At 48.2% G+C, this 14,170-nt stretch overlaps 1 long non-coding RNA gene across 1 annotated transcript; it reads right to left on the reverse strand.

The window, feature by feature from the left end:
- Positions 1-1,315: 1,315 nt before the first annotated feature.
- LOC116657904 lies at positions 1,316-14,008 on the reverse strand. The gene is made up of 3 exons (XR_004313070.1): positions 13,834-14,008; positions 11,062-11,071; positions 1,316-1,327 (listed from the first exon to the last, which is right to left on the reverse strand). It is a non-coding gene; the product is annotated as an uncharacterized LOC116657904 (long non-coding RNA).
- Between the last annotated feature and the right edge of the window lie 162 nt (positions 14,009-14,170).

A 14,170-nucleotide genomic window follows, 5' to 3' on the forward strand; every position in this document is an offset into this window, starting at 1 on the left:
TAGCTGTACCATTTTACCTAAACATATGTTTGATGATCATAGGAATGGCCTCCGTGAGCATTCTTGTCATTGTCAAAAACCCTGGGAGGCTCTCTGATTTCTATGGAGAGGAATTCATACTCTGGACTAGTGTCTTTCGTCCTCTACCATCTGCCTTTACTTTGCTTTTTTACCATCCTGGTATATACTTACTTCACTCATTCATGCACCATTGAATTACTTGCTTGTCCACAGTTGAGCCAAACGTAAGTGACAGTGCTTCCAGGTCTGCACATGGATTTGCACTAGTCCAGCTCCTCTTTTTGCCTCATTGTCCCTGTGACCACACACCTACCACCCAAATGTTCAGGGTTAGGCACCAACTCAGATGCGTGACTCACCACATTCTTAAGACAAATTTCACAGACAACATTAGTCTGAAATTGTATTTGTCTCTAAACATTCCAAACATGTTTCTAGGATTTCTGAAATCCCCGCTTTGAAGGGAGGGGAGTACAGAGGGCTCTCTCTTCACAGATTCAGTCTACAAACATTTAGTGAACATCTGCTTTGAGCAAAGATGGGAGATACTGTAACCAAGCAAGACCCTGTGGGGCCTTCCCAAGACAGACTCCTTCCTCATATCTTCTGCTGTAGCTCCTTTCAGAAGGACCCAGGTAATAGTATCTCATGCAGATTTCCTGAGTTTTCAGATGCTAAAGTCCACCACCAAATGGAAGAAATCAACTATTCGATGATCACAGGCATGTAGCCCCCAGACTTTCTGGCACCTAAGGACAACGTGATGGTGAGTGATCAGAGAATTGTGCACAGCTGACCACATAGCTTGGGATGCCCTTCCCTCAGCTTGTCTTTAAAAAGCCTCAGCTGAAAAGCTTTAGGGAGCTCAGATTTTTTGGGCACCAGCTACCCATGCTCCTTGCATGACTCTGCAGTAAACCTTTTTCTACTTCAAAGCCCAACATTCCAGTTTGTTCTGCCTCACTGTGCATCAGCACACAAACTTGCCTTCAGTAACAGTTTTGGTGAAGCCAGCCTAGGAGTTTGTGCTCATGGTGGGTCCACCCCAGCCAGCGGTAGCCCTTTCCCTAGCAGCTGCCAGAGCTCATTTCACTCCAGGGAACTGAGAGGGACTGTCCTTGACGGGTGCTGGCCGACCCAGCATGAGTCTGTCTGGAGCTGAGAAACATCCAAGGCTGCATCTGCATTCGGTGTCGCTGGAGGTGAGTGGCTCCAGCTTACACAGAATTCTCTCCACCCGATCTGGGCTCATCCCCTTGTGGGAAGTGAGCCACCTGGGCTCATTGTGAGCCACTTTGGGTCTGTTCTCTTTTGAGGGCTGGGAGGATCTGATCGGAGACCCCCACCTGGGAGTGGAAGTGGGATTTTTAGATGGACACCTCTGATTGTGCGACCATAGCTTATGTGTTGTTTGTGTTTTTGTGGTATCGTTTTAGAGTGAGCGACTCCTGCTTGTGCAGGATGGGAAAATTCTACCCGCTCCACCTGGGTTCATTTCCTCCTGGAAAGTGAACCATTCTGGGCTCACTGGGAGCCACTCTGGGTCTGTTCTCTTTTAGAGGGGGGCCAGGCCACTCTGGAAGCCTCTGTCTGGGAGTGGAAGTGGAGTTTTGGGGCTACACCTCATCTGATCCTTTGTTTGTGAGACTGTGTTTGTTTGTACGTGTGTGTATCGGTACTCGCATTGGCCGGTTGAGATGTCTTTGCTGAGTAACAGGGCTCGCGTGGGACAAGTCCAGGGTATCCCTCCCTATGGCGTTGGCATCACCTGGGGTGGAGAGTTGGTTGAGATTCTCCCCTTTTGGATTGATGGGTGCTGGTTGGGAATCTCCCTTTTGGGGCCAAGGAAACTGTGACCCTGAGAGACTGTTTTGGATTGTTTTCTTAATTGCTTGATATTTGATAACATCAGCTGTGAATAATTCAGTGTGGCTGCTTGGAGCTCTGTTCCAGGACATAGTCGCCCTAGGGAATATTTTGCAAAACTGGGAGATCTTAAGCTATGCTCCCATAAATAAAAGAAAATGATACTTTTTATTGTAACACTGTGGGTTCATTTCTCTCTGAGATCTGGAGAACAGTGGTGCCTGACGGCCCTGCTATTATATCAAAGCAGGCCGTTTGCAACCTGGCTTTTATCTTAAGGGTGTGTGTGTGTCTCAGTACCCGAGTCCAAATCCTGTTCTACCTGGTTTTACTGAAAGTGTGAATGTGAGTGAATAAATGACATGTCTGCTGGATATTTGGGAACCAGGGGAAAAAAAAAAATCCCTGAATACAGCCAAGATGGTTGGGTTTTGTGAAAACAGTTAGAGGAGGAATTTGCTCTTCTCCTCCTGAGTCTTTGAGACGTAAATGATCTACCTGGGCTCAAAAAAAAAAAAAAAAAAAGTTTTTGGTTTTTTTTTTAAATTCAAGTGGAAAAACAGATCCTTGGTTCTGTCTGTCTTTATGTGAAAAACTAACTTGTAAATGAGCTCTACTTAGTTGACTTGGAAGTATTTAATTTGTAAGCACTTACTTTTAAGTGTAAAAAAAGCTAGACAGAAGAGATTTCAGCTTCCCATGATCTAGGAAATATGCAGTACGGATCTGATATTAAAGCTAGCTTAAGCTTATTGGTATAATCAATGTAAAGTTGTCTCTTACTGTACCCAGGTTTACTGAGGGCCAGTAAGTTCATGTTTCTGTTGCAGAGTTTGTTAGCAGAAAGAAAAAATTAACTCGGTACGTTGAAATTCTTGAGTGAATTAAATGCAAGCGAGCTTCTGGGTGAGCCCTTTAGAAGCAATTGCTTTAGGAATGTCTACTTAGAAATGAGCTCTCCAGATATTTGGTAACTTGAAATGTTAGGGTTGTGCTAAATTAAATTAAACAATGAAAGTTTATTGAATGGTTGAAAGCTAGGTCATTCCCAAACAAAATAAGATACTGAATCACTGGAAACTGAGATTTTTAACAGTTGGGGGTTCTAATTTAAATATGTAACTAAAGCTTCTAAAAATAATAAAGGAACCATTTCAATATACAATAGGAAAGTAAGATGATATGCTTTGAGTTAAAAAAAAATAGTATGAGGAATGGAATTGCATTTTTTTAAAAGAAAGCATTTGGTCCTAGAGCTGGTTATTTCTAGATGGGAAAAAATAAGGGACAAACTAATGTGGCTACAGGAAGTTGTGGAAAGTTTGTAGAGAGGGAGCCCTGAGAAAGGAGTTCTGCACGTGGTTAGGCTGAGATGAGGTTGAATTTAATTGGGTGAAAGGATTTTGTTATTAAAAGGAGGCTGGTGCAGGACTGGATCTGGTTCCTCTCTGTTAAGAGAACAAGTTTACTTGGATTGCTTCTGATAGCAGACCGTGTGAAACTTTTTGATATTTTTGATAAACGTCCTATGAAATTCTAATTAACGTTCTTTTGACTTCAGCTAACTTTGGGATGCTTCCGAGGGCCCTTGAGGCATCTCAGAGAAAAGCACTAAACTAGGACGGCTTGACATGCTGAATTGCACAGGAAGCATAGTCAACTGAGTGATAAACCTCCTCAGGCTACGTGGTGTGGATGAATGTCATTAATACAGACATTCTGGAAATGTACAGAGTTTCTGAAATTTGGACACGTCCTGGTATAATGCTGCCATCATAATTCTGGTTGTTCCCTTAGAATGTTGGGTGTCACAGTGACTTGATTAAACCTCCTTGTCAAGGACTTGGTGGTCAGACCGTTTGCCTTGCCTTCTTGGGTCTTTTGTCATTTTTAGACAGTTGAGCTGATGCTTTGCAGGGCTGCTTCATCTTGAAGAGTATTCATAAATAGGGCATTTGACAAGTGCAGCTTCCTTTAGGTGGTACCACTGAGATGGGTAAGTTATTTAAGGTTCTACTGGAGACTGATTTCATGGAACTGTTGCTAAGAGGGGTTGATTACGTGGCATTTGGTGAAGTGAACGTGGTTGAATGTGGTTGTAGGTTTTTTGGGTTTGTCTGAGATATGGCTGGCTTTGAGCTATGTTTTGTAATTGGACTATTTACCAACTGTCTCCTTTGTCTCCCTATAAATATTGCCTCCAATGTTTGGGATAGAAAGAGAATTCCCTATTGGAGTTGACACAGAGTATAACTACTCATGACGGATAACAACGCTTGCTTTAAGTCTACTGCTGAAAGCACATGTGCGGTGCTTGTGTAACAGCAATTGGGTGTGAGTGGTAAAACGTGTGGCCTCTAAGGTGTTTCCCCATTTACACACCTCTGAGCCTGCTCACGGTCTCTGATTAGTTCCCTCCCCCCCTTGTTGATAACTAGGCGAATATAAAAGAGGGCTAGCGCCGAGGGACGTGATCTAAACCTGGGGCAGAATCTACCACCTCAGCGTCAAGGGACAGATATTTTGATCATCAATGCTTCCTACTGAAAGGTTTGTAATCAAAAGGAGAGATGATGGGAAAATCTGCACACATTGAGGTATGGGGAAGTCATTCTGCCTTGTGCATTGTTTGATGTAAACTTTACTGACCAAAGCGGCCTGTTTTATGGCCTTTTGGACAGGCATTGTACATCTGTTTTGGCCTGGAGGAGGGGAATGCATTTGAAAGTCAAAACGGAGTAGCTGTGGTTCATACATCCAGGGTAAAACTAGGTGGTCACTGTGGACCTGATTTTAGACACATTCCTGTACTGTTGAGAACTCTAATTTTCTGAGCTGCGTCATGCTCCAGACACCACCAGCCATCCCTAGAGCAGTGTCTACTGGCAGCTGCAACCTTATGACCTCAAGTTCTCTCCTTTTGTAACTATTGCATTTTTAGACAATAAAATTGCTTTAGATCAGGTATCAGCAGAAAAAGAGACATGTAGTGCCCCATAGCTCTGGTTTTATGTATATGTTAATACCACATCTAAAGTCAGAACCTACTCAGATAAAAGTAGACAGCCGGCTGCATGTCCCCGCAGAGGGCCTGGTCTCCAGGCTTCCTCTCCGGAACTCCTTGGGGAATGAGACCTTAATCATGCAAGACCAGGACTTGGGACTCAGGAATCTTTCCAGCTCCAGGCCCGTGCCCCGGCCCGAGGGAGGACTCCTCCCTGTCTCAGTGGGAAGTTGCCGGAGTGGTGCCCACCCCACACCCTGAAACACTTGTGGAGGGATGAGACAGGATTGGCGGCGGGAACTGAGTTCCTCTGCCGGGTTTGTGACGTGCCTCTCTACCCAAAATGCCACCCTCCGATGCATGCAGTGTGGCAAGAGGGATGTGGTGTGACTGCTGAGGTGGGTTAGAGAAGGCAGACAGCCTCTACCTGGCTCGATCTCTCCCCTTCTCCCTTTCCTCCCCTCCCCCTTCACCCCCCTCCCCCCTCCCCCCTCTCGGTCTCTCCCCATCACCATGCTGTGAGGAAACCCAGCAGCCACAGGGAGAGGCCGTGTGAGGTGTTCTGGCCGACAGCCCCAGCTGAGGTCCCCGCCTTTGGATAATTCCAGTCCCCAGCTTTTGAGCTTTCTGGCTGAGGTCCCAGACACCACAGAATGAATTGTCTCCACTGTGCCCTGTCCAAATTCCTTTGCCATAGAAACTCAGGGATGACAATAGTTTTGTGCGACTGAGTTTAGGGGCAATTGGTTCTGCACAAGAGATGATAGAAAACACCCCGTGCTCACCATCCAGAATAAACCAGAGCATTTCATCCCCCCAGGAGGTTCTCTTGTGCTCTTTGCAGTCGATGCCTCCCCCACACCAGAGGCTCCTCTCTCACTGTCCTGCATTGGTTTTGCTTATTCTGCAGGGGGAAGACCCTGGGGAGGAAGGGAGTGAGGGATCTAGGCGGAGGGACCAGCCAGCGTAAAGGCCCCCAGACAGGACGGATGGAGAGTTGGAGAAGCAGCGAAGAGGAGACTGACGGGGTCTGAATGGTCAGCATGGGAGCCCGGGGTGTCTGCAGGTTGCAAGAACCGGACGTGAGGCCTGAGCCCTCACTTTCCACTTGTTGAGGCCTAGGTCCCAGTCAAGGCCAAAGACCCTCGAGGAGAACAAGAGAAAGAAATCCTGAGAGCCTAGGAGAGACTTCATGCTCAGAACTAGGAAGTTGCAAGACAGAAGCAGCCCTACTAGCACCCTGGGGTGGAGGTGAAGAAGTTGTTTTGCCCTTTAAATAAAGCCCCTTATACATCGTTCCCCCCGGGCATGAGGAGGTTCCCTGACAGCGACCTCCAAAAAGAGTTAGCGGAGTCGGGTATCAGGGAAAAGAAAACTGACGCTTTTAAAAACGTGTTTTATTTTGAAATAATTTCAAACCCTCAGAAAAGTTGCAGGAATAGTACAAAGAATCCCATATCCTCTTTATTCAGACTCATGACTTGTAATCATTTCCCACATCTGTTTTATGGTTCTCTCTCTCTGTCTCTCTCTCTCTCTCTGTCTCTCTCTCTCTCTCTCTCTCTCTCTCTCACACACACACACACACACACACACACACACACACACACACACACACTCTCTCTCTCTTTCTCTCTCTTTTCTGAGCCATCTGAGTACGACTTAGAGGTAACATGCTCCTTTACTCCCCAGTATCTGAGCGCGTTTTCTATGAACAGAGAAATTTGCTCACACAGCGATCACAATCGAGAAAGCCATTGATAAAATACTTTTACTAAGGGAACATTCCCTGTTCCCTGTCCCCGTGTTGCCGTCTGCCCAGCCTCCTCCTTTACGGCCGCTTTCCCAGCCAGGGCGCAGTCGGGGACCACACTCTTGCACTGGAGTGTCTTGTCTTCAGCCTCCTTCAGCCTGGGGCAGTTCTTACTCCTTCCTTGTCCTCTTGAGCTTCACATTTCTTAAAAGTACAGGCCAGTCCTTGTGCAGGAAGTCCCTCTGAGAGACCGGCTGGCGTTTCCCCATGACGGCTGTTGGATTATGCATTGGGGGGGTAACTGCCCAGAAAGGGAGCTGTTTTCTTCTCCGTGCATCTCGGGTCCGTGTGCCCCGTGCTGGTGGCCTTAACATTGATCTCTGCTTTCTCCACCATAAAGTTCCTGTATTTCTCTTTGTAATTAAGGAGCAACTTGAGAAGGAGTAGTTTGAGACTATGTAAATATCCTGCTCTCAATCAAATGCTCACGCGCTAGTGTTGGCTTCCTGCCTCGGTATTATGACAGCTGCGCAGCGGAGATGCTTCTAAGTGCGTCACTCCTCCTACATTCATTACTCGGCGTTCTGTGGAGACATAAACAGGAGAGAAAGGGAAGCTCCTTTTACAGTAGAATGCCACCCGATAATGTATGCTTCTGTACATACGTACACACACACGTAGATATATACAGATACACCAGTAATGTGTATGTAATTTATATAAACTCTGCAGTATCCTTGGCATTCTAATGTTGAAACTATGTGTATGTGTAAATATATATGCACACTGTGTGTGTACGTAAACATGGGCCGGTGGATTCCTATTTATAGTTTAACCTGCCCTTATTTATCCTGATGCTCCAGTTTGGTCGGTGGGAGCCCCTTCAAGTTAGCGTCTGCTTCCTTTTGCTATATTTTCATGGCTTTTAGAGTATGTCTTTTCTTTCCAGCACAGTAAGATGTTTCCAGCTCATCTTTATTTATTGATTTTTGGGAGGGAGGGGAGGAGATAGTTAGGTTTATTTACTTATTTAATGGAGGTACTGGGGATTGAACCCAGGACCTGGTGCTTGCTAGGCTCGCACTCTGCCACCAAGCTACACCCTCCCCCCTCCGGCTCATCTTGAACTTCCCCTGCTCCAGTGCTGGAATCAGCCATCTCTCCAGGGTGCCCCTCGAAGCCCGTTACGTTTAGAAATGAAATTCAGTCTAATGAAGACGCAGACGTGTCCGTGTCTAAAAGCCCCACGTGCTCCGTTGGTCTATCCACTAAGCTCCCCGTCTTGTGACAACAAATCTTTCCTTCAACACCAACATTCCACATAAAATTGAATTTTATCTCATTTGATTTTCTTTTACGTCTTAATTATTTGTGGTTAACTCACTGTAGAATGATTATTAAAAAGAAAATTTTGACGTACTCTGTTTAAGTGTCTTATGAAGTATATGATACATTTTCCACCCTTTTGCTTTGTGCAGAATGAGCACTCTCAGCCATACGACGGGATGGGTAAGCTTTTATAAACCCATTTGGACACCTACTTAGCCATCACTTGGAGTACTGTTTGCATGGGGAAAAGCTTTCTGTGGGTAAAACAACCAATTAAAGGACTTTGAAAGACAGGTTATTCACAGATGTGTTCAAAAGGCAGGTGAACCAGCCAGTAAAGTTTAAATTCCCCTTTACTCCTGAAATTCTCTCTGTAATACCTTTTGAAACTTACTCAAAGCTCGATCTTGCAGTTGGGGGAAAGCATCCTTCTGGCATAGGACTCAGGCACAGCATCCTCTCCCAGGTCCCTCCAGGGGTCAGTTCAGGAAATCCCTGCCAAACGAACTTCAGGGGAAAAGCGGTTGGTTTCTTCTGTCGCATGTCTTGGAGACACGGTTTGCCCGAAGTGTTAGAGCGCCGACAAAACCAGGTGTGAAGGATAATTTGTTGATGCCACAGAGGTGCAAGGCAGTTCTTCTCAAAGTGTGGTCCTTGGACCAGGAACTTGTAAGAAATGCTTGTTACGAGCCCCTGTCCCCTCTAAACCTCTGTGTCTGAATCTTTGGAGGGGGGGCCCAGGAGTCTCGTTTGAACACACCCTCCTGTTGATTCTGATGTCCCTCAAATTTGGGAGCCACTGTTCCAGGGAGAAGGGCTAGGGTGGGGGCTGCAGAAGCCAGCTGGCTTCCCTGGGAGCACAGGCTGAGAGCAAGAAAGCGAAGCATCTCAGACTCGGAGGCAGGTCTCCTGCCCCCGGTGGAGCTCAAGCAGCGCAGCTGGCTCAGAACCACGCAGGCAGATGAATCTGAGCCTCCAAGGAGTGTTCTGTGTCCTCAGAAAATCCACGGTGGACAGTATTAAAAGACATGCTGAGCATGGCGGGGAGGGTATAGCCCAGTGGTAGAGTGCATGCTTAGCATGCACGAGGTCCTGGGTTAAAAAGTAAATAAACCTAATTACCCCCGGCCTCCCACCGCCTCAAAAACGCTGAGGCATCTTAAAATTTTTAGGGGTTTATTTGAGTAAAAATCAAACAAGAAGGAAGCAGTAAGGAGCACGTCACCACCAGGAGCTGGGGAAAGACTTTCACACAGTAGAGCTGAAAGCAAAGCAAATGATTTTTTTAACTGAAGTGTATTTGGACATAAAACATTGTGAAAATCTAAGGTGAACAACCTATTAATTTGATGCATTGTGTGTATTGTAACGGGATCACCAGTGTAGCAATAATTAGCATCTCTGTCTCGTTACATAGTTATCACTTCTTTCCAGGGGGTGGAGTGACTAAATCCTAGTCTCTTGGCAGGTTTGGGGGTGATAATGCAGCACTGTGTCTGTACGCGTTATACTGGGCATAGATCGCCCAGGCTTCTTTACTGCTCGTTGCAGGGACCCTTCCACAGCATCTGTCCTATCCCTGCGCTGCCCTGCGCTGCCCTGCGCTGGGCTGCCCTTAGGTTCTCATGTCTCAACCTGGAGGCGTTTCAGGCATAAGTTTTGGTTTGCTCAGCTCGCTGTGTGGGCATGAGAGCCACCTCAACCTAATGGCCTCTTCTGAAAATGAGTTCAGTGCCAGTGAGAGCAAAGGTACATCTCTGCTCGCCGCCGTGGCGGTTCCCCAGCCCGCGCCTGGCTCTGTCTCAGCGCAGTCCTGGGGGCGCTGGTTTTCTCCTGTGGGTCGGACCTGGCAGGTGAGGATGCGGGGAATCCGAGGCACGGAGCGAAGGGAAGCCCAGGTGGACCTTCTTGTGGGGAAAGCATTGGAGGCCGGGGGCAGAGGGCTGATGGGCAGGGTCAGAGGTGCAGGGGGCTTCTCCCCAGTCTGTGGTCGCCTCTCGTCGGTCAGGGAGCAACCCCTCACCCCGCCTTCGTGATGGGAACGTGGCCTGGCCACCTCAGAGTCCTGTCTGTGATCACCAGGGTGGGGAAGGATGGCCGTCAACCTAAACGGCAGCTATGATCATATTTGATAACTGCCTAATGTCTCAGACTAAAGGTTTCTGCTGCCCTAGAAAAGGAGCTGGCTGCTTTCCACGGAGGAAGCAGAGTTAGAATGGAGGGGTCAAGAGGGGTCATGGGCCAGCTCCACAGCTGAGCAGGCAGATGGGGACCCACTGTGCGGCTCTGGCCTCACGTGGGCTGACGTCGGCTCCCGCTGTCTGACAAGAGAGGCTTGGAATGACTTGAACTTCAGACGTCTGCCAGAAATGATGACGCTGGCTGCTGTGATGAACACTCCTCTGACCAGGCAGCGTAAGATCCAACCATGCGCTCCGTGTTTGATGAGCTCAGGCCAAGATCGGCCTCCGAGGGGAGAGCCTGCGTCTCTTCTGCTCACTCAGAGCGGGACTCGAGAGCCCTACTGGGCCAAGAGCTCTTCAGGGATCTCCAGGCTGCCCAGCAGGGGTGCTGCCGACCTCCCGGTTCTAATCAGTGGCTTTTCCCCTGAGGCCCTAGAGAAGCCCGGACTGCAGCCTGTCTTCCCAGCTCTCGCAGGGCTGCTTCCGCAGGAGGACGGGGGAGCATTTAAGTCAGCTGGACATCTGACTTCCCAGGCCTAGTGCAGCCGCGGGGCTCCTGCAACGTTTTGCTTTCTGGGGGTTTCCTAGGGGAGAGAATCAGAGGCAGGAACTGGCTAAACCAAGGTCACAGTCCCTTTCCCTCTGGGCAGAGGGCTCGCAGGAAAGGGCGCCACCTTAAAAGGACTGAGATCACAAATAAACCTCCCGAAGTGCTTGTAAGCATTTTTACATTTATTAGAATAAAATATTGCCTCCCCCACGCGGTGTACAGGCAGTCGGCGCCCCAGGCTCCTTCCACACAATGCCAGCTGGAAGCTTGTGGGTTTACCTGGCTTTGGGCCACGTCGTGTGCAAACCGAGAAGAGCGGTTACTGAGCCTGCGCCCGTTTCTCCAGGCGAGAAACTTTGTGTTTGCTGTCCTGACTAGCGCTGCCAGCCTCCCGCGTCCTGAGCTCCCGTCTGTCCCTGCGGACGCTTGCCCGCCTTTCCCACCAGCACAGGCAAGTTGTTTCCTTTGGGTTGTTTCTTTCACCCTCTTCTTACCATTGCTGCAAGACACTGTCACCTTCCTCTCCCCGTCCCACTCCCAGGTCTCACACTTTCTAAGCACCCCCGACCCGAATGCTTCATCTCTGCTCAGAAAAGGTAGACGTGAGGGGGCCGGAGGCTCCCATGGTGGGGGAGCTCTTGGACTTGCTACCCAGAAGCCAGTGATCCACCAGGAAACAGAATTAACCTGGGACGAGACCCATGAAGAAGCCAAGACGCCGAACAGCGAGGACTCAAGGTGTTTATGTGCGACCATCAGTGAAAATGGTGCTCGGGGAGGCCCTGACTCACCTAGGCTAGGCGAGTGGTGCCAACCGCAGAGCAGTGGTGGCCCTCGTGATGCCCACGGCCTGTGAGGGAGGAGGGCAGGAAGGGAGCCCAGAGTTGCCCGGGTGAGAACCACACCATGGCTTCTAGTTGTGATCTTTTTCTTCAGTGAAACGCCTTTCAAGAATTCTTTTTTTTTTTTTTCATTTCTGTAATGGAGGTGCTGGGGGTTGAACCCAGGACTTCGTGCCTGCTGAGCACATGCTCTGCCGCTGAGCTGTTTCCCTCCCCCGTCAAGAACTCTTCACGTCTATAAAAACCAACTGCAATGAGGAAGACTTAGGCTTCCTGGAGTTAAAATAAAAATGCTGTAAGAGAGATTTGGGGGCACAAGTCGTGAAGTTAGAGTAGGGACTGCTGTTGGACGGCCTTACTGAGTTACTGCTAATTGAATTGTACGACAGTGACATTGAGATTTGGTGGGAGAGGGCCTCCTTCTTCAGAGACTCAGGCTGGGGGATGCAGGCCGTCAGGAACAAAGGGGAGGTGGCCATGGGGACAGAGCGTGCAGGGCGTCAGAAGGCCCAGCCATCTGCTCAGGACCAGTCGCAGCAGGTGGGAGACACCCCACTGTGAACGCCCGCCACCTGCGGATAAACCCACCCGAGGCACAGAGACTTCCAACAGCCATGGCTCAGCTGCTCCCTCCCTGTACTTGGGGCAGGTATCCCATCTCTGCTTCTCGCAGCCTCCCCACCTGTGGTGCCCCAGAGGGCGGGGGCCGAATGGAACGCCTGGCCATTGGCTGGGTTCCTGGGTTCCCGGACACACATCCGTCCTCTGCACGTGGCTAGCGTGGGCTTCCACCCAGCCCATTCTGGGCTCAGAGCAGCCAGACTTCTTCCCGGCCCCCGGCTCCCCTCAAAGTGCAGAAGTGGAAACTGCCAGGCCTTCCTCAGCTTCAGTCCTGGCTCCAGGTCACAGGGGCGGGCCAGATTCAAAAGATGTAAAGACCAGGAGGAGGAGGAGGGGGATCCTGGGGGCCACCAGGTGGACAGCCCACCACGCACAGAGGTGCAGAGCGGTGGCCAGAGGAAATCAGCTGTGAGCCGGCAACCACAGGACCAGGGCGCATGAGAGATGACCGTGTCTCAGATATCTCCCCGATCACACCAGGGCACCTCCGTGGAAGCGCAGTGACCAAGCTGTTCCACGGGAAAGGGGAAAACAAGGGTTCCCTTATGCAGCCCCTCCCCAAGGACTCAAGAAGCTTGTGTGCACGGGGGATGTGATGTCAGGTGTTTCCTGGAGCTATCTGACCATGGCGCACACTTTTGAAAAAAGACTATCATTTGCGACATTAGGAGTATAAAGACTCCAATTTGGATTTTTAAAAAACTTAAATTTAATAGCACTTTTGAAAAATGGTAAAATATACATAAATGTACCGATCATCGGCATCTGGAAGTGAAGAGTTCAGTGGCGTGAAGTACATTCACACTGTTGTGTGACCATCCCCACTGTCCCGTCTCCAGAACTCTCTGCGTCTTGCAAAACTCAAGACGCGGCACACCTGAAACCCTTAACTCCCCGCTCCCGCTCTTCCCAGCCCGGCAGGAGCCACTGTTCCACTCCTCGTCTCTATGAATGTGGCTACTCCAGCTCCCTCTGATTAGAGGAACCGCACAGTGTTTGTCTTTTTGTGACTTGTTTACAGCTGTCTCTGCTTTCTTTTGATGACTGTTTGCAGGGAGTATCTTTCCCCATCCTGTCAGTTTCAGCCTATTTGGTCTCTGGATCTAAAGTGAGTGTCTTGTGAGCAGCATGCAGCTGGGTCACGTTTCTTCTAATCCATGCCGTCAATCTCTGTCTTTCGATTGGAGAGTTAAGTCCACTGACATTTAAAATAATTACTGATAAGGAGAGACTTGTATCATTTTGATTTTTTTTCCTATATGCCTTACAGCTTTTTTGTTACCTCATTTCTTGCGTTACTGGCTTCTCTTGTGTTTAGTTGATTTTGGCAGTGAGATGTTTAATTTCCTCCTCCTTTCCTTTTGTGTATGTTCTATAGCTATTTTCTTCGTGGTTACCACGGGGATTATATTTAACATCCTAACGTGACAACACTCCAGTTGGAATTTATGCCAACTTAACTTCAATACGTATAAAACCTCTGCCCCTGAACAACTCTGTTCTCACCCCTTTTTAGTTATTGGTGTTATGAAATTATGTCTTTTTTTGTTGTGTCCAGAACACACTAGCAATTCGTTTTCTATGCATTAATACGTTAAAATTTGTATTAAACAAAATGTAGAATAACAAAACCAAAGTTATAATAACAGCTTTAAAAATAATACTTTTGTAACACCTTTACTGTGGTATGGTTTCTGTTCAGTAAACTACACATATTTCAGAGGTACAACTTGATGAATTTTGATGGATGTGCACACCAGTGAGACCACCACCACAATCAAGGTAGCTGTCATTTCCATCACACACCAAGAGGTGCACATTTCAAATTCCCAATTTACCCTTCCCACCCACTTTAATCCCAGGTAACCACAAGTTTGTTCTCTGTGACTGTGAGTCTGTTTCTGTTTTGTGGATAAGTTCATTTGTGTCCTTTTTTAAAGATTACACATGAAAGCGATACCATATGGTATTTTTCTTTCTCTTTCTGACTTACTTCACTTA

Source organism: Camelus ferus, chromosome 19 (assembly GCF_009834535.1).
Source record: "Camelus ferus isolate YT-003-E chromosome 19, BCGSAC_Cfer_1.0, whole genome shotgun sequence".
In the NCBI taxonomy this organism is placed as follows: domain Eukaryota; kingdom Metazoa; phylum Chordata; class Mammalia; order Artiodactyla; family Camelidae; genus Camelus; species Camelus ferus.